The sequence below is a fragment of the Cryptomeria japonica genome, chromosome 5, assembly GCF_030272615.1.
Source record: "Cryptomeria japonica chromosome 5, Sugi_1.0, whole genome shotgun sequence".
NCBI classification, from domain to species: Eukaryota; Viridiplantae; Streptophyta; class Pinopsida; order Cupressales; family Cupressaceae; genus Cryptomeria; species Cryptomeria japonica.
In genome coordinates, this window is record NC_081409.1 from 322,448,549 (window position 1) to 322,471,849 (window position 23,301).

Below are 23,301 nucleotides of genomic sequence, written 5' to 3' on the forward strand. Positions count from 1 at the left end.
ACTCTACTCAATTACGAAGTCCAATATTCTGTGATAGAAAGACAATGCCTTGCTTTAGTCTTTGCAACTCAAAAGTTGAGGCATTATCTCTTGAATGTTGAGATTCATGTTATTGTTAGATTTGATCCTCTTAAACATCTTTTCTCCAAAACTAATCTTTTCGGACGCTTAGCTAAGTGGGTTATGATGTTGACCAATTTTGACCTTAAGTTTATCTCACAAAAGGCAATAAAGGGTCAAGCATTGACTGACCACTTAGTTGATGCTCCTTCACCCTTCTCCCTTCCTAACCCAGAGTCTTTTCATGATGAGTACATTCTTTCCATTGAGATCGATGAGACTTGGGAATTACATTTTGATGGCTCTAAGTGTTGTACAAGTTCGAGGGAAGGGGTGGTCTTAATCTCTCCTAAAAATAAGCCTATTCCTTTATCATATCATCTCACTTTCCTATGTACCAACAACATTGCTAAATAGGAAGCTCTTATAGATGGAATTAAAGAAACCTTAGCGTTAAGTGTGAAAAATCTACATATTTATGGAGATTCTCAACTAATCATAAGACAAGTGACAGGAGTTTATCAAGCTAAGCAAGATAAATTATCACAATATAAAGATCTAGCTTTATCCTTGTTACAAAAATTCAATTCTTAGACCATGGAGCCCGTTCCTCTCAAAGATAATCAACATGCTGATGCGATGGCATGTGTTGCCTCTCTTGTATCTCTAGAGGACCCCTTGGTAGATATTCAATTCACTATTCACGACCTTACTTTCTTGACTATTGCTGATAATCCTAGTGATGTGACATATTGTTGCATTATAGACTCTGATGAATGGTACTCGCATATTATGAGATATTTGATTGATGGTACCTTTCCTAATTTTGCGAATAAGAATACTAGGACTAGGTTTCACAAATTGGCTGCTAGATACATTATCCTTTCTAATGTTCTCTATAGGAGGGGTTATAATGGTCTTCTTCTTTGATTCTTAAACAAGGTTGAGGTCCCTATCACTCCCGAAGAAGCGCATTCAGGTGCTTGTGGGGGGTATTTTGGGGGTAGGTCTTTAGTTCAGAGATTGCTCCAAATGGGATATTGTTGGAAAACCATGGAAAAAGATTCCTTTTTGTTTGATAAATGATATCATTGGTGTAATCAACATAGCAATTTGATCCATGCCCTTGCCCAAGAGCTTCGATTATAGGTAGTGTCTTGGCCCTTTTCTACATGGGGTTTGGATCTTGTTGGTAAAATATCCCCTCCTTTGTCTCAAGGACATACTTTCATCATAACTGCCACTGATTACTTTACGAAGTGGGTGGAAGTCGTTCCTCTTCAATCCACTACTGCTGAAGTAATTTGTCAATTCATTTTGGAAAACATCATTTCTCGATTTGGGATACCTTCTGCCTTAATTTTAGATAATGGAATGCCATTCAAAAATAAGGATGTGAAGAAGTTTCTCAAGAAATATCATATTTAACATAAATTTTCTACACCTTATTATCCTCAATCAAATGGTCAAGTTGAATCTTCTAATGGGATAATTGAACAAATTCTTTGAAAGACTGTAAACAAGCATGGTAAGGATTGGCATACTCAATTAACCTATGCTCTTTGGGCTTATCGCATGAGTGTACATGTTGCTACAGGTTGTACCCCTTATAATCTTGTTTATGGCGCTAACACCATTATGCCTTTAGAGTTATAAATTCCTTCTTTGAGAGTTTCTCTTAGGGGCATAGTGGATGATCATTCCTATAGAGAGAAAATACTTCAACAACTCGATATGCTCGATGGATGATATATAAATGCCCTCAAACATATTCAAGTGTATCATAAAACTTTGCAACGAAGCTACAATGATAAGGTTATTCAATGTTCCTTCTCAGTAGGGGATTTAGTCCTTTATGAGAATCAGCGCAATGTGAATGCCTTGCCTGAGGAGAAAGGAAAGTTCAGTCCTAATTGGCTTGGACCATACATCATTGTGGAGGTCTATGGATTAGGTGCTTATAGGATAGTAGATCTGGAAGGTATGCCTCTCAAGGAACCCATAAATGGTATGCACCTCCATAGATACTATGCTTAGTCTCTCTCTCTCTCTCTCTCTCTCTCTCTCTCTCTCTCTCTCTCTCTCTCTCTCTCTCTCTCTCTCTCTCTCTCTCTCTCTCTCTCTCTCTCTCTCTTCTAGTATTATCTATGTTCTATCTTTATGTCTTTTTTTTCTTCAAAATTGGGTAATATTTTAGCATGTCTTCATTAAAGTATGTAAGATTAAATGATGTTATATTGTTTTGTCTATATTACTTCATTCTTGACAAGCATGTTTTATTACTGTATTGTTTGTCTTGGATTTTTTTTATGTAAATTGTAATGGATTTACATTTCATATGTGTTAGCATGTTATACAATTTCTTATGTGTTAAGTAGAATTATATCATGTTGTGTTTAATTAGAGTTAATTCAATCACATTAGCCATATATTTCTCACGCTTAATACATTCTTATTTTTCATCATCAAAGTAGCATTTGATTAAATACTTAGTTATTTAATTAAATCACACATGTATCAATTTAATCATGAAGTATTGAGAAATCAATCACATGGAAATTAAATCAGATATACATGCTCATTACTCAATGTGTTACTTCTAATCTAAGCAATGCGTACATTGTTTAAGCATTAAAAATAAGATAAACATGAGTGTCATCATATACACATCAATACAACAAAATCATCTCCTATCCCTAGGACTAGTAGCAGGAGCATGGTGGCTAGGTGCCCCCTCCTAATCTGGCCATGGGGGTGGCCCCATGGGGGTGTATCATGATATGGACTGTGAGTGACTCTGCGAGGAGCTCTTGCAATCTCTCTCCATCATGATCCCTCAGTATGTGGTTGCCTTTGTATGTGACACCGCTAGGTCACACTCTATCTATCATAGTATATCTCATAGGACCTCCACCTCTGTCTAAATAGAGGAGAAAAGGTCCTTGTGTCGTCCCTCATTCCTCTAGGATCTGTGTGCTATCTGTGAGGAACTCAGAATGTGTGCAGCCATAATAAGATTTTTCACTACATTCTAAATTAGAGAACGCCACTCCTGGACGGTAGCTGCAAGATAGAGAGAAATTTTTCATCAGTAACATTCTATATCATCTAAAGCAGGTAGGATGCATATGTTAATCAATAACAGGGCATATTACCTAGATCTCCCTCTCGCCAGTGAGGATTGTGGACAACAATTGGCTGAGACTGGGACCCTCTAGGCTCTCCCCACTCGTACTGTCTATGTATAGTTAGTGTGGGCCGATGGGGATCAGGATCAGGACCCCTTATGGGATCCCTCTCTACCCGCCATGGGAAACTCGATGGATCTAGGGCTCTGGTATCCACTTTGGAGTGATGAATTGTACCTGACTCATCCTCCTCCTCCTTACCCTTTTCCTTCTCATCCTCCTCATCCTCCTCCTCATCCTCATCCTCCTCCTCATCCTCATCCTCATTCTCCTCCTCCTCCTCTTCCTTATCCTCCTCCTCCTCATCATCTCCATCCCGATCTCCCTCTTCGGTATCAAGATCGCCCCCATCTCCGCCTACCTCCTACTCCTCTGTGTCGTCACCTTGATCAATCCTCCTTGGATGCAATAGATCCCTCTCCATCGATTGATTGTCTCCATGGTTTGGGGTTCCCTCCAGGGAAGCCTACTGGGAAAATAGCTCTAGGGTATGTTCTCCTCCACCATGTGATGTACCGTCGGTGCGAACGTGAATCATCTCTATAGTTTGTCGCTATGTACTGATCTGACCCATATGAATTTGTGATGTCGATCTCATCACTCGTAGGCCTAGGAATGGCTCCTAGCCTTGGCATCACTCATGAGTGTTAGATGTATACAGGAACATCAATAGGAACACACTGCTCAAACCCAAACTGTCATCAAACTCGGTCAAAGTAGAAGGGAATGACTATGTGGCTATACTATCCCTCTAGTAGACGGTTCCTCTACATGTTGAACATCTATTTGCATAGCCCTGCCCACATGGACATCCTGAGGTAGGATCTTCATATGATCTCGCCTGCTGTCAATCTATCCATGCTCAACCTCCAATATAGGAGATCGTTGAATCACCACTCATGGGTAAGAGGATAAGCATATACCCTAGGCTGCTCTAGGACTAGCTCTATGGGGGCTCCACCAGGTCTAGTGTAGGTAATATGCTCAAACATCCACACCTATAGTAGTGTGCATGTCATCATGTTGCATCCCTGTCCAAACACATACTCTCCAAGGTCATGATAGAGATGTGCAAGCATGCTCCGACCCCAAGAGTATACACTCATGTGTCTCTCCATGGCTCGTATGGCATAGATGAGTCCTCCATGCATATGTGTTCCATGCCCATTAGGGAACATGGCTAATGCAAGGGTCGCAATCATGAGTCGCCTCACCAATGGAACCTCGCTTGTAGGATGTAGGAGCCAACTGACCTTAATGTGACTCCTCATCTCGCTATGTATCACTCTCCCCATAGCATATACTTGCTCTCTCCTGTAATCCTCCTCTGTGCAATCAGATCGATATCTAACAGTCTCTCCTCTAATGGGTAGGTACAGAATGCAGTATACATCCTCAAGGGTAACTGTCATCTCCCCCATGGGTAGTGAGAATATTGAGGTATCTGCATCTCACCTCTCCATCAATGCCATCAGCATCGCAGAATAAAATTGGATGGTTGGTATGGTCATCGCATCCCACAAACCCACTGCATATAGCAAATCCCTCTCTCCTATTCTCAACCTTGGGATCTTCTCTCGAAGGCTCCGAAATGTGAGACCGGTGGTATGCTCACGGATGTATGGTACTATCTGCAAAATGCAAAGCAATCTATCATTAGTAATCGATCAATCATCTATCATCATCTAATAAATGCAATCATTCTATCATTTCTAGCATTCATCACCTGATCTTGTGTCGTCCTTGGTCACCCCGAATAGGGACCAGGGCACCCTGAGTGGACCAAGGTGCCCTACTAGGACCATGGCACCCAGAAGGGATCATGGCACCCAGAGGGGACCATGGCACCCCCTTGGGACCATGGCGCCCCCTTGGGACCATGGCGCCCTAAGACCCCTAGGTTTCCAAAGGGTGGGCCCCACCCTGAACGAGGTGATGACATCATCACTTCTAAAAACTATGAAAACATGACAAAGTCAAATGTAGTCAACAAAAAGTCAACTCACCTCACCGAGCGGTCAATGGATGAGTACAGACTGGCGCAGGATCTCCATCCACATAGGTCGCTCAAGTCGACATTGAGGCATGATGGCTTGTATATGGTCTCCTCTGCAGTGAATAGTGCCAAAAATTTAGAAAGTGACAAATGAAGGTGTCACTTTCATATTTATGTGTTATGCACTTTTTGACTTTATGTTTTTAAGTTAAAACACTAATTTCTGCACTTTTTCTTCAATCTATCATATCCTAAGCTGGAAGCTCTGATTCTCACACCATCAGTGGCATTGGAATAATGAGTTCACCCTCTCACTTTGTGTTAGTTCCATAATGTTCTTGGATAACTAATCAAGCCTTGTTGTGAACTCACTTCATCAAAATCTTTATCACAATTTGTTGCGGAAGACATGATACCCTGTTTCACCTCATAAATAAGCAAGTCGAAACAGGGGGTGCATATAGCTACCCATGAATTTCATCACCTTCCTTAGTAAGCATTAGGTGATTTTATGATCTAACATGTGGTTTTGTAGAGTGTGGTTCCTAACTGTGTACTGCAGATACCGCTAGGGGCTTCGTTCGACAACTTATGGATATATCCTTTTTCAAATGATGTTTACTTTTTTGTAATTTAGCTAGCATATGCACGTAGTGTCATATGACCGCTAAAGTGGGGGCTAAATGTAGTATCGTAAATTGTACACCCTTTCTAGGGTGGTACTATTTCACACTTAGGTTAGCACCCACCTTAGTGTATCTTGCATCTTATATTTCTCATTCCCCTTTCAGCATTTAATTAATTAATTTAATTAAATCTAAGGTCATGTCTCATCACTTTACACATTACAAAGATGGGCCCTTTACCCTAAGTGTGCCCCTTTTCATTTTATTCCTCCAATGAATCATTTAATCATAAACCCTAATTATGACTTATTTTGATCGTTACGGCCCGATTTTGCATATCAAAACATCTTGAAATCAGCTGTAACATTGGGATGCACTCTAATATCATCATATCTAATGGCCCCAAAAATTTGTTGAAAATTTGGTCAAACCGTGGCAGGAATGCAAATGGTCTGCATCTTTTTTCTCGAAATTTCTAGAGCACGATCCTATGATATAATAATTCTTAACCCCAAAATATCAGCAGGAAATTCAAATCCTAGGTTGGCCTAAACATGAAATTAAGATCTAGGGTTTCATACTTAAGAGCTCTCTTTCTTCATTTGAAGGGGTCTTTTTCTAAGAATCTAAGGGCGGGTTTTTGGAGCATTAGAGCCTTTTTTGTAGAGAAAGAGTAGATCTTTGAAGTCTTCAACAATATTCAACATTCATCCATCAAACATTCATCAAGCATGATTTTATCAATTGGGGGCTTTTAAAGATGTAGAAGACCAATAGGAGATCACCGATTGACAATTGGCTTGTACCTCTTCCATGGGGTTGGATATGGTTTCATGTTGTTTTTCAAATCTTTGCATAAGCTTCATTTTGATTCATATTCATGTTTTAGATCACTTTTCATTGTGTATTTAGAGCATTTACTTTGTCACTTATAAGCAATTAGGGTTTACACTTTAGGGTTGCTCTAGGTTGTTTACTTTCATTCTTAGGATCTTGCATATACACAAGGTTCTTGCACACACATTTTTAGTACATCATTGGCTATTTGTGGAGGTGGAAATCACCAAGATGAGTGGTTTGACTAAGGCAAAACCCTATATGGCCATCCCAAACCTTCCCTTTTCAGTTGCAGGTGCAGAAACAGGAATCTGGAAGCAGTTACAAATCTGGAACAAGAATCTACACCACCCAAAAATCTTAGAAGTGCAGAAATATGTCAAGGAAAAGGGCATGGCATCCTAATCCTACCTAGTACAGTGGCCTAGTGCCCTGGTCCTACCCTCTGTCAGCAGGACTTGGCAAAACAACACTCTACAGCTCTCAGAATCCCTCCTATCAGTTGCAATTCCAGAATTACAGAATCAGGACAGTGGCGTGGCACCCTAGTCCTGAACATTTCTACTCAGATTTCAAACATAGGTACACCTATGATTTTTCCTTTTGATCTCTACTTTTCAGCAGTGTATCAGTTGTTCTTTGATCTGCATTCTCAGATTAGGATATTCTTGTTTATTTGCTTTCTAGGTTAGATTACATTTTGCATCATTCCTCTCTCTCATTTACAGAAAAGGAATAGAAAACCTAAGAGGAAATCCATGGCTCTCTCTTTCTCATAAGAAGTAGCTGACGTGTGTTACCTCCCTATGCTCTTTTGTATTCCATGAGTGTGCATGAGAGTGGGATTAGGGTTTCCATACTTAGTTTCACTTTTTCCCCCACTCTGGTATGCTTTGGCTCATGGAATTGGCTTAGATATACTATTCATGTTACTCAGATTCATGTTCATTCAGTTTGTTTTGATTTGGTGATCAGATTCTATCTTGTATGTTGGTAGGACTGGTTTGTTGATCTGGTGAGTGTTTCATCGGTAGAGCTTTGTTGTAGATCTTTTGATATTATGCATAAGTGGTGTTGGTGCGGCTTCTAGTAGAGATTCAAGATGTTGATAGTGATCGTGTTTGAGACTTGGCTGATTGGGATCATTTCTTTAACGTGTGTGGACCTAAATTGGGTCTAGTACTATCTAGGTTATGCAACGGCTTAATGTAATATGTTATTTGGTCTTCTCGATGTGTTTCTGAGATGTCTTATGGTTTGGATATTATTTTTTTGGTCTTAGGACGACATGTTTTATAATTATGTAATTGGTTTATTGTTTGGTGGCCAACGTTATTGTTTATGGTCGAGGGTTTATATATATATATATGATGTAAGATCTCATTGTAGATCATGATAGGATGGTATAGGAGCGAATAATGTAATAATCATTCATGCAGAGGATTTGGTTGATCATTGGTGATCAAGTTGGGTTTATGTAAGAGGATTAAGTCCTCTAGTATTGAGCTTAACTAGAACTGTATTCAGGCATACGAGATGCTATCATTGCAATTCATTCTTCCTTCTCGATTGTAGTCTGGATTTTTATGTAGTCAGTGAGACTCCTTTTGTAATGAGCAGTGTGCTCTAGGTTGTTGGCCTTCCTGCAAGTACAGGCCCCTCAATTTTTAATCACATACTTACTGTAGAAGTATTATCTGACTGTGGGTAGGCTTCCCACCATGGTTTTTCCCTTTACCAGGTTTTCCACGTACAAATCTTGGTGTCATGTGGATGGTATCTATTCTCTTATTGTTGCTTGTGCTTAATTGGTATATCTACTATTTTGGTAAATGGTTTATGTATTCTGGCATTGATCTTATGTGTTCTGGTATTAAAGTTTTAATTTCTTAAGGTTCTGGTAATCTGGTGACAACAGATTCATCCCCCCTCCCCTCTCAGTTGTCTTCTAGTTATTTGAACTGTCTAACAGAATAACCCAAAAATATTCCTTCATCACTTCTAGGATCAAATTTTCCCAATGCATAATCTCTTCTAATGTAGCATTTACTTCCAAAAATTCATAAATATCTAACAGTAGTAGTATGACCAAACCATAATTCATAAGGAATCTTACCGGTATCACATTTTACGTGTACTTTGTTGAAAGTGTATACCACAGTATTGACATCTTCCCTCCAATAGATATTAAGAAATTTAGCTTCAATCATCATTGTCTTTGTAGCATCCAATATGGTTCTATTCTTTCTTTCCACCAATCTATTCTACTGTGGGGTTCTAGGTGCGGAAAGTTGTCTTTTGATTCTATTTTTTTCACAGAAGTTGTTTAACTCACTGGATGAAAACTCATCGCCTTGACCTAATCTTAAGAAATTTATCTTAAGTCTTGTCTCAGTCTCAACCATAGCTTTGAAGACTTTGAATTTCTCAAGAGCTTCTAATTTTTCTTATAAAAATGCAACCCACATCATTCTAGAATAATCATCAATAAGTAACATAAAATATCTATCACCTTGAAAACTTTTAGTCCTTGCCGGTCCACACAGATTAGTATGAATAATATCAAATAATTTCATTTGATTTATCATGTATACTTCTAAAATTATTTCTAACTTTCTTACCCATTTGACATTCTCTACATACCGGATTATGAGGTTTAACAATCTTGGGCAAATCTTTGATAGCCTATGTTGAACTGATCTTCACTATGCAATCAAAATTTACATGACACGTCCTCTTATGCCATAACCAACTTTCATCAATCTGAGCAATCAAACAATCCTTCTCATTGGAGTTCAAATGAAAGATGTTTCCTTTGGTTTGGGTTACGGAAGCAATTTCCAATCTAGATCTATTGATGATCTTGCATTTTCCATCCTTGAATTGCAAATGAAATCCTCTATCCACCATCTAACCTACACTTAAAAGATTATGCTTTAAGCCTTCAACATAATAAACATTATCGGTATTAGTCTTACCATCCAATGATATTTTTCCTTTGCGTTTGATCCTACATGCCTTGTTGTCTCCAAATATGACTAGTCCACCATCAAATTCTTGCAGTGTTAGAAATTTTTTCTTGTCACTGGTCATGTGATGTGAGAAGCCACTATCTATAACCCATTCATCCTTCTCTTCAATTTTAGCATCTAAATCCTTCTCCTCATTATGAGTTTCTTCAATGACAGGTTCCGAAGAATCATCCTTGATAGCAATAAAGACCCAATCTTTACCGGAGCTTCCATTGTTGGTTTCACTTATAGGTTCATCATCATCATCATCATCATCATCAATAATACCAAAATCATCATCACTAGCATAATAACATGATTTATCCTTATTCCTTCTAAATCTAGGTCTGCTCTGATATTCCGGATTAGGCTTATAACTCACAAATCTTTCATGATTCCTCGCAGCTCTTTTAGGATATCTAGAAGCAAAATGACCAATCTTATTGCATGAAAAACATTTAAAAGGGACTTTCCTTCATGCTTACTTCCAATCGGTCCTTTAGGAATTCTTCTAGTAATTAGGACTTACAACTCTTCAAGTTCTTTGTCTTCTCTTTCAATGTCCTCCAAATCTTTAGCATACAACTCCCTCCAATCTATCTTCTGCTTACCGGAGGCAGATGCTTTAAATGCAATTTCAGTTTTAGTAGTACTCTGATCTCCAAGTTCCTCAAGCTCAAAAGAAGTCAATTTCCCAAGTAATGTATCTCTGGTAACAGGGATACTTGACATTGTCTAAATTTCATTAATTGCATTAGCCTTCATCTTGTAAGCTAGAGGTAGAGTTCTCAAAATCTTTGACACAACCTCATCCTCACTAAATGATCTATCGCAGCATTTGATTCCCATGACAATTTCATTTACTCTATCCATGAAAGAACTAATCTTCTCATCTTCTTCCATCTTCAAAGTTTCATATCTTACCCGGAAGCCTTCAAGTTTTGCAGTCTTTACTGCTTGGTCGCCTTCATAAAGAGTTTCAAGATTCAACCAGATCTGCTTTGGATTTCCAACTCTATGACATTCAATAGCTTTTCATCAAATAGGGCACTCAACAATGTTTATTTTGCTCTAACATCATTTTCAGCTCTCTTTTGTTCATCAGCGGGTGTCGGTGTTCCAGAATTAGGATCATGAGGTATATACCCTTTCTCCACTATCTCCCAAACTTCATCTCCAAGACATCTCAGACGAATCTTCATTCACTCCTTCCATATTTTATAATTCGTACCATCAAATATGGGACTCTCCTTCCAATAGGGGTTGAATGTATAACTTGATGCTAATTCCATCCGACCTCCTCAAGCGGTTAAGCTTCTGCAGAGAGGACCTTTCTTTGATACCAATTGTTGGAATAGTCTGATACCAGGAGAAAACTGAGAGGGGGGGTGAATTAGTTTTCTCACAAGTACAACAGTTGATGAAAATTATAGGATTTCTACCGAATCACAACACAATGAAAGATAAAGCATGAAATCACAGTATACATGACACCAATATTTTGATGTGGAAAACCCAGTAAAGGGAAAAACCATGGTGGGAAACCCCACCCACAATCAAATAATACTTCTGCAGTAGTATGTGAAATAATTACAATGGGGATTGCACTTGAAATCAAGCCAACAACCTAGAGCTCACTGTTCATCACAAAAAGAGAAGTCTCAATGACTTACAAAACATTGAACTACAATCCAAAGAAGATGAATTGTGAAAGTAGCATCTACTAATGCTTGATACAGTTTTGGTTAAGTATAGATGTTTACCCTGCAACACCAAAACCTTCAGCCAAATGATATATCACTATTCACACATAAACCTTCCTCTGATAATGTAGACATAACCGTCAATAGTATATCATCCCATCGATATCTAAATTGCATGAATAAGTCACCTATAAATACAGATCATCAACCGTGTTGATAAGGTCGGCTAAACCCTAAATCCATAATTACAAAAATTATATCACACGATATCATGGGACCAATATTATGATTGATGTTACATAGTATGGACCTAATTTAAATTCACAAACAATTACATCCATTTGAAATTCTGCTAAGACCAAAACCCAACATGCTTCACCAACCGGTAGAAACCCTCAGTGCAATAAACAGAAAGTCTAATTGTATCCAAATAGGACCATCATAATAGCACGCCAGCCAATGCAAAGCCACCAAAAAATTAGGATATAATCAAGAAGAACCTTCATCACCATAGAAACTATTTCTATAAGCCATACCAAAATCATCTAACCAAATCATCAAATATCACTAACTGGTAAAGCTAACCAGTACCAAGAAATATCAACCGGGAACATAAGCGATAGCTACCAAAGCACCAAATCATGAACCAACAGAATATGGAAAGAATATAACCATCTTGAATAAGCATCCAAAACCAAATCCAAGGATTTGATCATACCAGATCAGAATCGTAGCCAAAACCAAGATAAACACCAAGTCTAACTGGGATAGGTCCAACTAGGATAGCATAACCATATCCAACCGGGATACAGTGTTGACATCAATGAAAACACTTAGTCAAATCTAGCATATGTCAACACTTTATGCTTATTGCTAAATTTTACGAAAGGAAAATCAACATTCTTATCATACTTCAATCTTCAAAAGATTCTAGTTGCTAATTGTTCATGATCATCAATAGGTGTAGATTTAGTCTTTTGAGTTATAGAACAAGGGTTGTTGGAAGAGGAAGGATTTTCATTTATGATTTTTAATATGCCTCTATCAATGAGTCCTTGCATTCCTTTTTTAAAAATGGGACAATCATTGGTAGTATGATTATTAGTTTGATGATATGATTAAAAAGGAGTGTTTGAAGAAGAAGCACCTTTAGATGAACGATAAGTTTTTTTATCTTGCAAGATGATCCTTAAAGTTTTGAATTCTAAGGAGATCATCCATAGGTGAATCATGATAATTTCATAGACCTTTGGTACTAATTTGTTTAGTAGGGTTTATAGGGAAACTAATTTCCTTATTCAATGTTTCCAAGTCCTTTTCCTCTAAAACCTTGTTTTGATATTATGTTATAGCCACTCCTATAAGAATTTCTTAATTGAAAAGGAGGAGGAAAATTATAATGGATTTCTTTGAAATTTGTAGTGTAAGTGTGTTAAGAGGGAACAAAGGGACAAGTAGATGAAGAAGGAATATCTTGTGGAGGAGGATTTTCCTTTCTATAGTCATTCATATCCTCTTTGGTAGATTGGGAAGGAAGATCCTTATCATCTAAGGCCTCATCTTTGCTTAATGTTATGTGAGGAGATATATCATGAATGAAATGCATAAAATCATCTTCTCTAAAAATGTTTTGATGATTAATATAGGCTCTAGGAGAATAAGGTGGATCTAGAGAGATAGAAACACCAAGATTTTGATCTTGCCCCCCTTGCGCTAGGGTATGTTTATGAGAAGAAGATAGGGCCATGTTTCTCTTCAATTCTTACTCTTCATTAGAGAGATCATTGATAGGAGTATTATCTCTTTCTTCATTCACATTAGATACCCTAGGAGAGGTACAAGTATTAGGTTTCCATTAACATCTCTAGGATTGGGATCTAAAAACTCTTTTAGATGATCTATATATGTAATGAATTTCCCTGAAAATATCATCATGAGACAAAATTCACTATAAATAAAAGCTTTGAGATCTAATTGATTGGAAGGATGTAATTTGGAAATTCTAAAAAATGCAATATGCCAAAGTGCTATGAATGAAAAGAAGCAATGTGAAGTGAAAGAAACCATTATCCAACACATGATTATGACTAAGGTAAGTGAAAAGCAATGTAATAATATGTGAAATAGCAAGTAAATCAGATATATTAAGTACCATTATGAATTAGATCTGAAAATTGATTTGAATAATTATGCAACCCACAAAACACATTAACCAGAATAAATTAGGGTTTTTGTGAATTAAACCTCTAAATTTATGTGATTTGATTAAAACAAGATCTATGACTACAAAATTGAAATTTAGAATGTTCACAAATCAAATCTGAAATAATTAATCCAAATTAGACGATTCACAAGCTCAATTTTAAAATTAAAAATTAGGATTTTTGTTGATTTAACCTCTAAATTTTTTAAATTCAATTGAAAATTAAACTGTAAATGTAAATTTGAATTTTAAATTGCATAAACACTTAGGTCTAAGAACATAAATCAGAAATAAAGGTGTGAGAAATCAGGTTCACATAAATGTAATGGTGTAAAATTAGGGTTTCCATAATTATATATATGAAAACCACTAATTTTTACTTAGGGACCATTACATTAAAAGAGGGGTAAACCAAATAGATCTAGCCAAAAATTATCAAGGATAGGGCTAAGGATGGGTTTACTAGATTTGAATTGATTGCCCTCTTTTAAGTTGAATCGTAAAAGATTTGATGGAATTTACTGATCATTTGGAAACATTTGTTAGGCCCAATATGGAAAGCTAATGTACTGAGAGGGGAGGGGTGAATCAGTACTTCAAATCCTTTTATTAACAATATCTTTACTATTAAGCATAAACTGAATAGTGCAGTAACATAATATAATTCTAAAACAAATAAATAACAATCATACATGATTCACTCCATAACACATATATTTTGGTTATGCAGAAACTCTTGGTTAGAGAGAAAAACTGTAGTGGGGATGGCACCCACAACTTCAATACTACAATAATAAAGGTTGCTCGATTAGAGCTACATGTTTACCTATTTCTGATAGCTTACCCTATTAGGAGTATCAAGATCTGTTAGATCTACCTTGCTAAAAGGATTTTACAACACTTAATCTAAATGTTGCACCTGGTTAGAGGCTTTACAATTTATAGACTTGATTAGAGTCTTTTACCCTGTTAAAGGTTTCTCTTACAACTTCAAAATATTACAATAAAATCATTACAAATATCTGCAACTTTACATCTAGAATATTATAGCAGAATCTATGTGCTCAAAATAAGATTACCTTGCTTATAGCATACCTCAGTAACCCATATAGTAACTCGGTAAACCCTTCTGTTTACTCTATTATTTGACTGTTCTCTGAAATCCTTCTCGGTGACCTCTGTGTCTCTGTAACAGTCATAACACTTAGTGTTTTCACATGTCTTGCCTCATATATTTCTATATCTTCCTTTATGTCATGCTACATGTATATGTGTGATCTTTGATGAATACTAAGAGGGGGGGGAGGTGAATTAGTATGCCAAAAATATTTGTACTTAAACACTTTGCAAGACTGACAATAAACCGGTAAAACAATTTAGCAGACAAACCGGTTAACAAACATGCAAACCAAATAGCTAATAATGCATTCACCCACAGAAGCATAAACACCATAACACAAGAGATTTTGACGTGGAAACCCAAATGGGAAAAACCACGATGAGATGGAACTCACAAGTAACTATCTGCAGAATAGAAACCAAACTGGTTAAGGTCTTACAATGTTCTTTACCAGAACAAATCCTGTTAAGAATCTCAATCTCTGTTAGGAGATAAGTCCGATTAAAGACTACCTTGCTAGAGGATTTTAGATCCACAGATGTGAACCACCTTGTTAGAGGATTTACAAGAGGCTTTTGGGCCTACCCGGTTAAGGGCTACAGACTTGTCGAAGATGTGAGTAATCAACGAGTGATCTAGCAAATAGCACAGATTGCTTGGTTAGATCCTTGATAGCTCGATCTTAATGCATTACAACATTACTTCAATCTTTTGCACATTCATACTCTCTCTAACTCTTCACCTACCTTGAACCCTAGTAACAACATCAACCTCAACAACAACAACAACCTAAAACCCTAGACATGATGTCCTTATAAAGGAAACTGATTTCATGTCGGTCCAATAGGATTACATTACAATTTCCTAGGTTCAATGCATCTAGACATATCTGGTAACATGACACAAAAAACACCGCCAGAGAGTCGGCACCGTCAAATGATCAGTGGATGGTAACTCATCACAGAGTATTACCGATTCATACAAAATATCGGTTGTCGGTTTGTCAAAAATGAAGACTGGTAACAATGTGTTATGCCGCTTTAATCCCTCATACCGCTTGGTATCCACGAACCGCTTGGGGTCAACATGCCACTTCAGACCAAGAAACACATTCTGCAAAACATCAATAGTCTAAAGACTATAATACAACATACCGGTTGGAACAAATACTGGTTGTGCTCTAACTCATACATATAAAGAGGATCTCAATGCAAGTGTGTGTCCATCAATGACAATCACAACATAAACATCAAAAATGCCAACAATCTTAATCCATGTTGTATAAATAGATCTCTTATGTTGGTGATCCATTCATTTCTTTGATCTTACAAACATGTTTTATCGAATGAATAACCATGCAAAATATTTCATTGGTTAGATGACCTCAAAATCATACACAATCTTTAAGTTCAATTTCCAATGTGATAACAGTTCTATGTTCCTTGATCTTGTAACACATTTTCATATGTATGTCCAAGTTCAATGAATCTGGTAACAATTTTCACTCGGTGTGTCATCTTTGTTGCCTGGTAGACATGGAATGATACTCAGTAGATAGCTCAGTGCATACTGGGCTCTATGACTACTTTCTTCTATAACCGACTGGACTATGCATACCAACTGAATATTTCAGTAGAGATAACCGACTAGAGTATATAGAATAACTTTGAACATAAAACTAATGGCAACTTGATAAGTAGTAACAATCTCCCTTTTTGACATTAGTTGAGATGTTTGACAAAAACTACTTTCAAAGTTATAACTCAATAATCTATATACTTGCAAAATTTGACTATACTGACAGTATAGACAATAGTCACTGAAATAATATATCCAGATATACTCCCCTTGTCAATATACTATACAAAACTCTGATTTTGTATGCTCAGTGATCAATGATTAGTGTGTTGCACTTGTTCTTTTCTTACTGTTTTGTTCACTGCTCGGTTCACTGCTCTTGGATACTCTGCTTACTCTCCTCGGTATACTCCCCCTGTATACTACACTCCTTTTGTTTGATACTATACTTTGATGCTTTGAATACTACATCACTCCCCCTTTTTGACAAACATCAAAATTTAGTTACCATTCGGTGGTGGCAACTGGTCAAAAATAGATTTGTACTTTGTATGTGCTTCGGTGAGAGCGACAGAGAGGGCATCCTTTACACTATCCATTAAAGAATTTTGCGCTTGAATATCAGCCAATAATAATATTAAGCCATCTAAAGTTCTTCCCTCTTGTGTAGTAGATAAGTATGTGGCTTGGTTGATCTGTTCTTGGACAGATGAAAGATGAGGAAGGAATAATGTCTAAAGTGTCATTATGTCCATCCTGATCTTGTGTTCTTCATTTCTTAGGTCCAATTGTTGAGCCATGAGCTATTGTAACTTTGTATAGAAATTTTGAACTGAATTGGGCTCTGTAGTCAACTTATTTGAGAGATTGGTGATCTCTTTCTCAATTGCTTCTATTTTATTTTTTATGTCTTTAATGAATAAAGAAAATGTACAGAGTTTCTGAAATAAATAAAGAATGTGCTTGAGTTGAGGGGTCAACTCAACAATAAATTTGACAAGTTTGACTTTACCAATAGCTATAGCTTTCTGTACCTCTTCTATCATTTTTGCAGTGAGCTCTTTGCCTTTTAGCTTGCTCAAATATTCGGATGCATCTACTCCAGATGTCTCTATCTTGGTTAGGAGTTCATCCAGTTGAATGTGGATGGCTGCATCTTTAGTTATTGTAGCTTCAGGTAGCATATCTGTTAAGAGTGCTTTTACCTTCTGAAGTACTTTATTTTTCTTTTGAATAGCCATTTGCTTCTCTTGTTTGGCCTTTGCTTTGCATAGTTCACTGAAATCAATGAGTGCTTGCCCCTTTAATTTGGATATATCAACATTGGGCAACACTATTGGTTTTGACAAATCTACTTTGAAACTATTCTCTTTCATTTTCTTTTCTTTACCTTTCACCGATTGAACTAAGACAATGGCTTGTGAGGCTTGATGACCCTCGATAGGTTGCTCGGTAGAGGCAACACTTTGGTCATTTTCTTTGGCCTCTGTAGTGTCCTTTGGTGTCTCGGTACTCAGTGTCTCAGTTGCAACATTTTCAGTGCTAGAAGGTGCTTGAGAAGTCTGTTCTTGAGTAGTACCTTCTCCTGTTGTAGACTTGTGATCTTTGGTGCCTTTATCTGTATCCTGAGGGTTTTCAGTTGAGACAGGTTGATTGACTGGTGGATAAGGCTGAACTTGTTCCAAGACTGATTCACTGGATACAAGTTTTGCATATGCATTACCTTCTATCATTTCCTGTTCCGGTACCTCTGTATCCATGATATCTTCATCTATTTGAATGGTGTCAGTAGGGTCTTGCTCGGTAACATCAGGATCTTGCTCGGTGACATCAACTATTTCAACTTTAGCTTGCTCACCAGCATCCTTGTTTCTAAAGATTTCCTACCACTTTTCTTTTGTCTCATTTTCCACTTCAATATACAGCCCATTCATCAGTTTCAAGGCTTTTTGTTAGATGAGGAACTTTGTGTGGTAGGTTGTCAGACGCTCTTTTATTTCAGCTACCGACATGTCAGGAAAGAGATGTACCAGACTTCTTTCTCTGATCTGTTTCTCCGAGTCCAGGGCATATTGCCACCTATTATCAATATGTGCATATAACTCTTTTGGAAGAGAATTAGAGACTTCTAATGGGACCAATTGGAATTTTAGAAGTGTGCAGATGACAGCTTCTTCTATTTGTCTCTTTTCATCTTCATTTATAGATTCATACTTAACATATCTAAATCCTCCAAATCCACCATATTCCTTCAGATTAGTACAAAAATTTTCAACACTATGTACATTTACCTTCTTGCTCTTGACAATCTAAAATTTGATTGCATCCTCAGATTCGGTGTCACTAGACTCTTTTGCCAAAATGAGTCTCCGAGTAGATTTCTTGTAAGTTTTTGTTACCTTGGGAATAGTAACACTCTTTATTTTCTTACTCGGTGAAGTTGTAGATGCTCTTGTGTTAGGTCGCTTTGCTGGAGGAGTCGGTGAGGCCTTTGATGTATCTTGTTTCTTTCTTTTCAACACTTTTCCCTTAGGCAATTCGGTGCTCAGTGTTATAGCTGCCTCTTGGGATTCAGGTTCCTCTTCGGTAATGGCTATAGTGGCTTTGACAGGTGCGGAGGAAGAATCTTCTCCGAATTTCTCCGATAATGCCTTTATCATCTTTGTTGCCTTTCTTGTAGCTTTGGGTACTACAATGCTCATTTTTACTTTTTCCTTCACTTCTTCATAGGTTCCATACCTCAGCTCGGTAGCATGCCTTGGTAATGTGAGAAATGCATCAATTTGTTGTTGTGTGATGTCAAAATCAATCTCGTAACCCATAGGTGACAAAGATTGAGTTCTTGGTTCCACAGCATTCACATAACAGTAATCAGTGTCTACTTCAAAACATATGTCATCTTTGTATTTCTCCACAAGCTTGGGTGGAATCCGGTACCTGTTATGCATTTTCTCTTGAAACTTACTAAAGTAATCATCCATAATATCATTAAAATTATCACCTAGCTTCTTGATGAAGTCATTGATCTGATGGGTGATTGGTCGATGTAGTTCCCAAACAACTTTACCGACTGATGGAAAGAATTTTTCAAAATAGAAAAACATGCATACAAGTAGTGATCCAAACTTTAGTGTATTAGTCGAGTTGTTCTTCTTCGGCTTCCTAATGGTGTTCAGATTCTCAAACAATTTTTTTAGCAACACCTCACATAGATCAATTTTCATACCTTTCTTCACAATTTTGTATGCTAAGTCTACTGCTGCACAGGGTACACTGTTTTCCCTTGCCGATTGGAAGAAACAGTAACTTATTACTCTAATGGCAAATTTTAGTTCTGCATCAGTGACATTGTTCAATTTCAGTCCTCTGTGATTTGATTCCACTCTGGTTAAACTGATCAATTCCTTCTGTGATATCATCTTTTGAGCTTGGGCATGATCATAAATAGGGTAACCGGTAATCAGATGAATGATTTCCTTGGTAATCTTAAATGGTTGCTCTTCTAGCCACATGAAGTCATCATGAACTCTGCTCAAAACAAACTTGGCCCACTAGGGTTTGAACACACGGGGATAGGTTAGGGCTTCAGTTAATCCCTTGAACTTAATGTGCTCATACTTGCTATTCAATTTTCCATCGGTGCACAATTCATCATAGGTGTCTTTGATTTCAACATGACCGAGTTCTTCAACACGACATTTGGTGAAGAATCTCACATCCTCAACTAATAACACTCTATCCGGGATGAGTGAAAATGTGGTTTTGTCATCCGGTTTAGATGCAACTTTGGGAGTTAAAGAGTATTTTAGTGAGGTATTTTCAACATTCTTAACAATGATGGGATCTTCGATCTTAGGTGCCATTTGTAGATTTTAGATAAAAACTAACAAAAGATCCTTAGGGTTTGAGGATTTTCAAATGACTGATGCTTCACACTTAGCAGATAATAATAACTTGATAAGATCGGTAAACCAGCCTAACAATGCATTGAGATTGATGTAAATACCTTGAATTTTGCTTTGTAGGAGGTTTGATCGCCTTAGATTTGCTTTGCTCTGCTTACTCGAAAACTTGGTAAGTAAAAAAAATGACCGTGTAAATGTTTTAAGTACACAGCATACCTTATCGGGCACTGTGCAGGTTAGGTCAAAAACATTAAATGTACTCGGTTCCACTAAACTTTCTTCCCTTCTTTTTTTTGCACTTTAACCGAGTAACTAAACTTCCTTCATTTACCGACTTGACAAGTTTCCTGTATTCACCGACTTGATAGGTTTCCTGTATAGTGCTCCAAAAGACTTTGATAGAATTTCAAACTTACTACTACATCTTAATTATGCATATTCGGAATAGGAGCACCTAACTCGATAGGTAAGGTGCTTTCTTCATTTGACACAATTTCCTTCTTTTTCCAAATCATCTTTAATTTTTCTTTTATTTCCTCAGTGTCTTTTCTAGGTTGATCTCTGCAATCTCCAGCCAAGTGTCCAACTTTGTGACAATGAAAACATGTCATACCAGGATTTCTCCATGATCTTCAGTTGTTCATTCCAAACCTTATAAAGCAGTTGGCACTTATATGTCCATATCTTCCACAACATTCACACCATATCCTTGTATTGTAATCCCATGGTACTATAGCATATTGTCAGTTAAGATCTCTATGGGTTCAGTAGCTTCCAGTATTTGCTCGGTGTGCATACCACATATAGTTCTTTTGCTTAAACCAACACTTCTTGGTACTATGTCCATATCTATTGCAGTTTTTACAAAAACCTTTGAATTTTGCCTTCTGATAATTGTTAACAGACTTTTTCCTACATTGATTAGATGTGTGACCATATTTATTTCAATTGTAACAATAACCATTGGACTTAGTGACATTCGGTTGCTTACCTTTTCTGATTTGGCACATGTTGGCAGTGTGACCTTGATTTCCATAGTAGTTGCAAATAGGCTTCTTTCTTTTGATGTTCTTCTTGATTCCAGCTTGCTTTGATGATTCTCCTCTCTCGGTAGTATGGATTCCCTTCTCAGTAGAGTCTTTTCCTTTGTAACCGAGTCCTACATCTTTGTTGGGTCATCTTGTATTCAGTTGCTCATCCAACATCTTTGATGCTTCATAACTCTTCTTCGGTGTTTCTTTGGATTTCTTCTTTGTTTCAAGTTCATTGGTCAAACTTGATACCTCAAGTTTCAATGCTTGATTCTCACCATCTTTCAGATTTGCTTCATGATGTGCATAACCTAGTTGATTTGACAGGTTTTGTTGAATTCCAGTCAACCTTGTGATTTCATCATTCTTATCAGATACTAAGACTTCAAGTTGTTGTTTCTCTCTTTCTAGATCTCTTACTTTATCCTCGGTTGTCCTCAATGCATCAAGATTTTCAGTCATCTGTGTGCTGAAATGTTCATGTTCTCTTTTCATTGCTTTTAGTTGATCAGACAGTGCTTTGTTCTTTTCTTTCAATACTCCAATCATTTCTTTAGTCTCTTCAGATATACTATTCTCAGATGATGTCTCAATTTGTTCCACTAACTCTTGAGAGTCCTGCAAATCATCAGATAATCTTCTTCTCACTTTCAGATATTTTTGCATTTGCCTTTGCATGTATGCAATCACTTGATTAGCATGATCCAGCTCTTCTTGCAGATACACAATCCTCCGAGATTGTTTATAGCCTTCCATTGATAAGATCTTTTCTCTTTAGGCAGTTAAACCCTTTTCCAAGATTGCAGCTCTGATACCAATTATTAGGCCCAATATGGAAAGCTAATGTACTGAGAGGGGAGGGGTGAATTAGTACTTCAAATCCTTTTCTTAACAATATATTTACTGTTAAGCATAAACTGAATAGTGCAGTAACATAATATAATGCTAAAACAAATAAATAACAATCATACATGATTCACTCCATAACACATATTTTGGTTATGCAGAAACTCTTGGTTAGAGAGAAAAACTGTGGTGGCGATGGCACCCACAACTTCACTACTACAATAATAAAGGTTGCTCGGTTAGAGCTGCATGTTTAGCTATTTTTGATAGCTTACCCTATTAGGAGTATCAAGATCTGTTAGATCTACCTTTCTAAAGGATTTTACAACACTTAATCTAGATGTTGCACCTGGTTAGAGGCTTTACAATTTATAGACTTGATTAGAGTCTTTTACCCTGTTAAAGGTTTCTCTTACAACTTCAAAATATTACAATAAAATCATTACAAATATCTGCAACTTTACATCTGGAATGTTATAGCAGATTCTATGTGCTCAGAATAAGATTACCTTGCTTATAGCATACCTCGGTAGCCCATATAGTAACTCAGTAAACCCTTCTATTTACTCTGTTCTTTGACTGTTCTCTGAAATCCTTCTCGGTGACCTCTGTGTCTCTGTAACAGTCATAACACTTAGTGTTTTCACATGTCTTGCCTCATATATTTCTATATCTTCCTTTCTATTATGCTACATGTATATGTGTGATCTTAATCCATGTTGTATAAATAGATCTCTTATGTTGGTGATCCATTCATTGCTTCGATCTTACAAACATGTTTTACAAATGAATAACCATGCAAAATATTTCATTGGTTAGATGACCTCAAAATCATACACAATCTTTAAGTGCAATTTCCAATGTGATAACGGTTCTATGTTCCTTGATCTTGTAACACGTTTTCATATGTATGTCCAGGTTCAATGAATCCAGTAACACGTTTCACTCGGTGTATATCAACTCGGTGTGTTATCTTTGCTGCTCGGTAGACATGGAATGATACTCGGTAGACAGCTCGGTGCATACTAGGCTCTGTGAATACTTTCTTCTATAACCGACTGGACTGTGCATACTGACTGAATATTTCGGTAGAGATAACCGACTAGAGTATATAGAATAACTTTGAACATAAAACTAATGGCAACTTGATAAGTAGTAACAACATTGTTTGTTCTTCTTTTTAAGGGTTTTCAATTC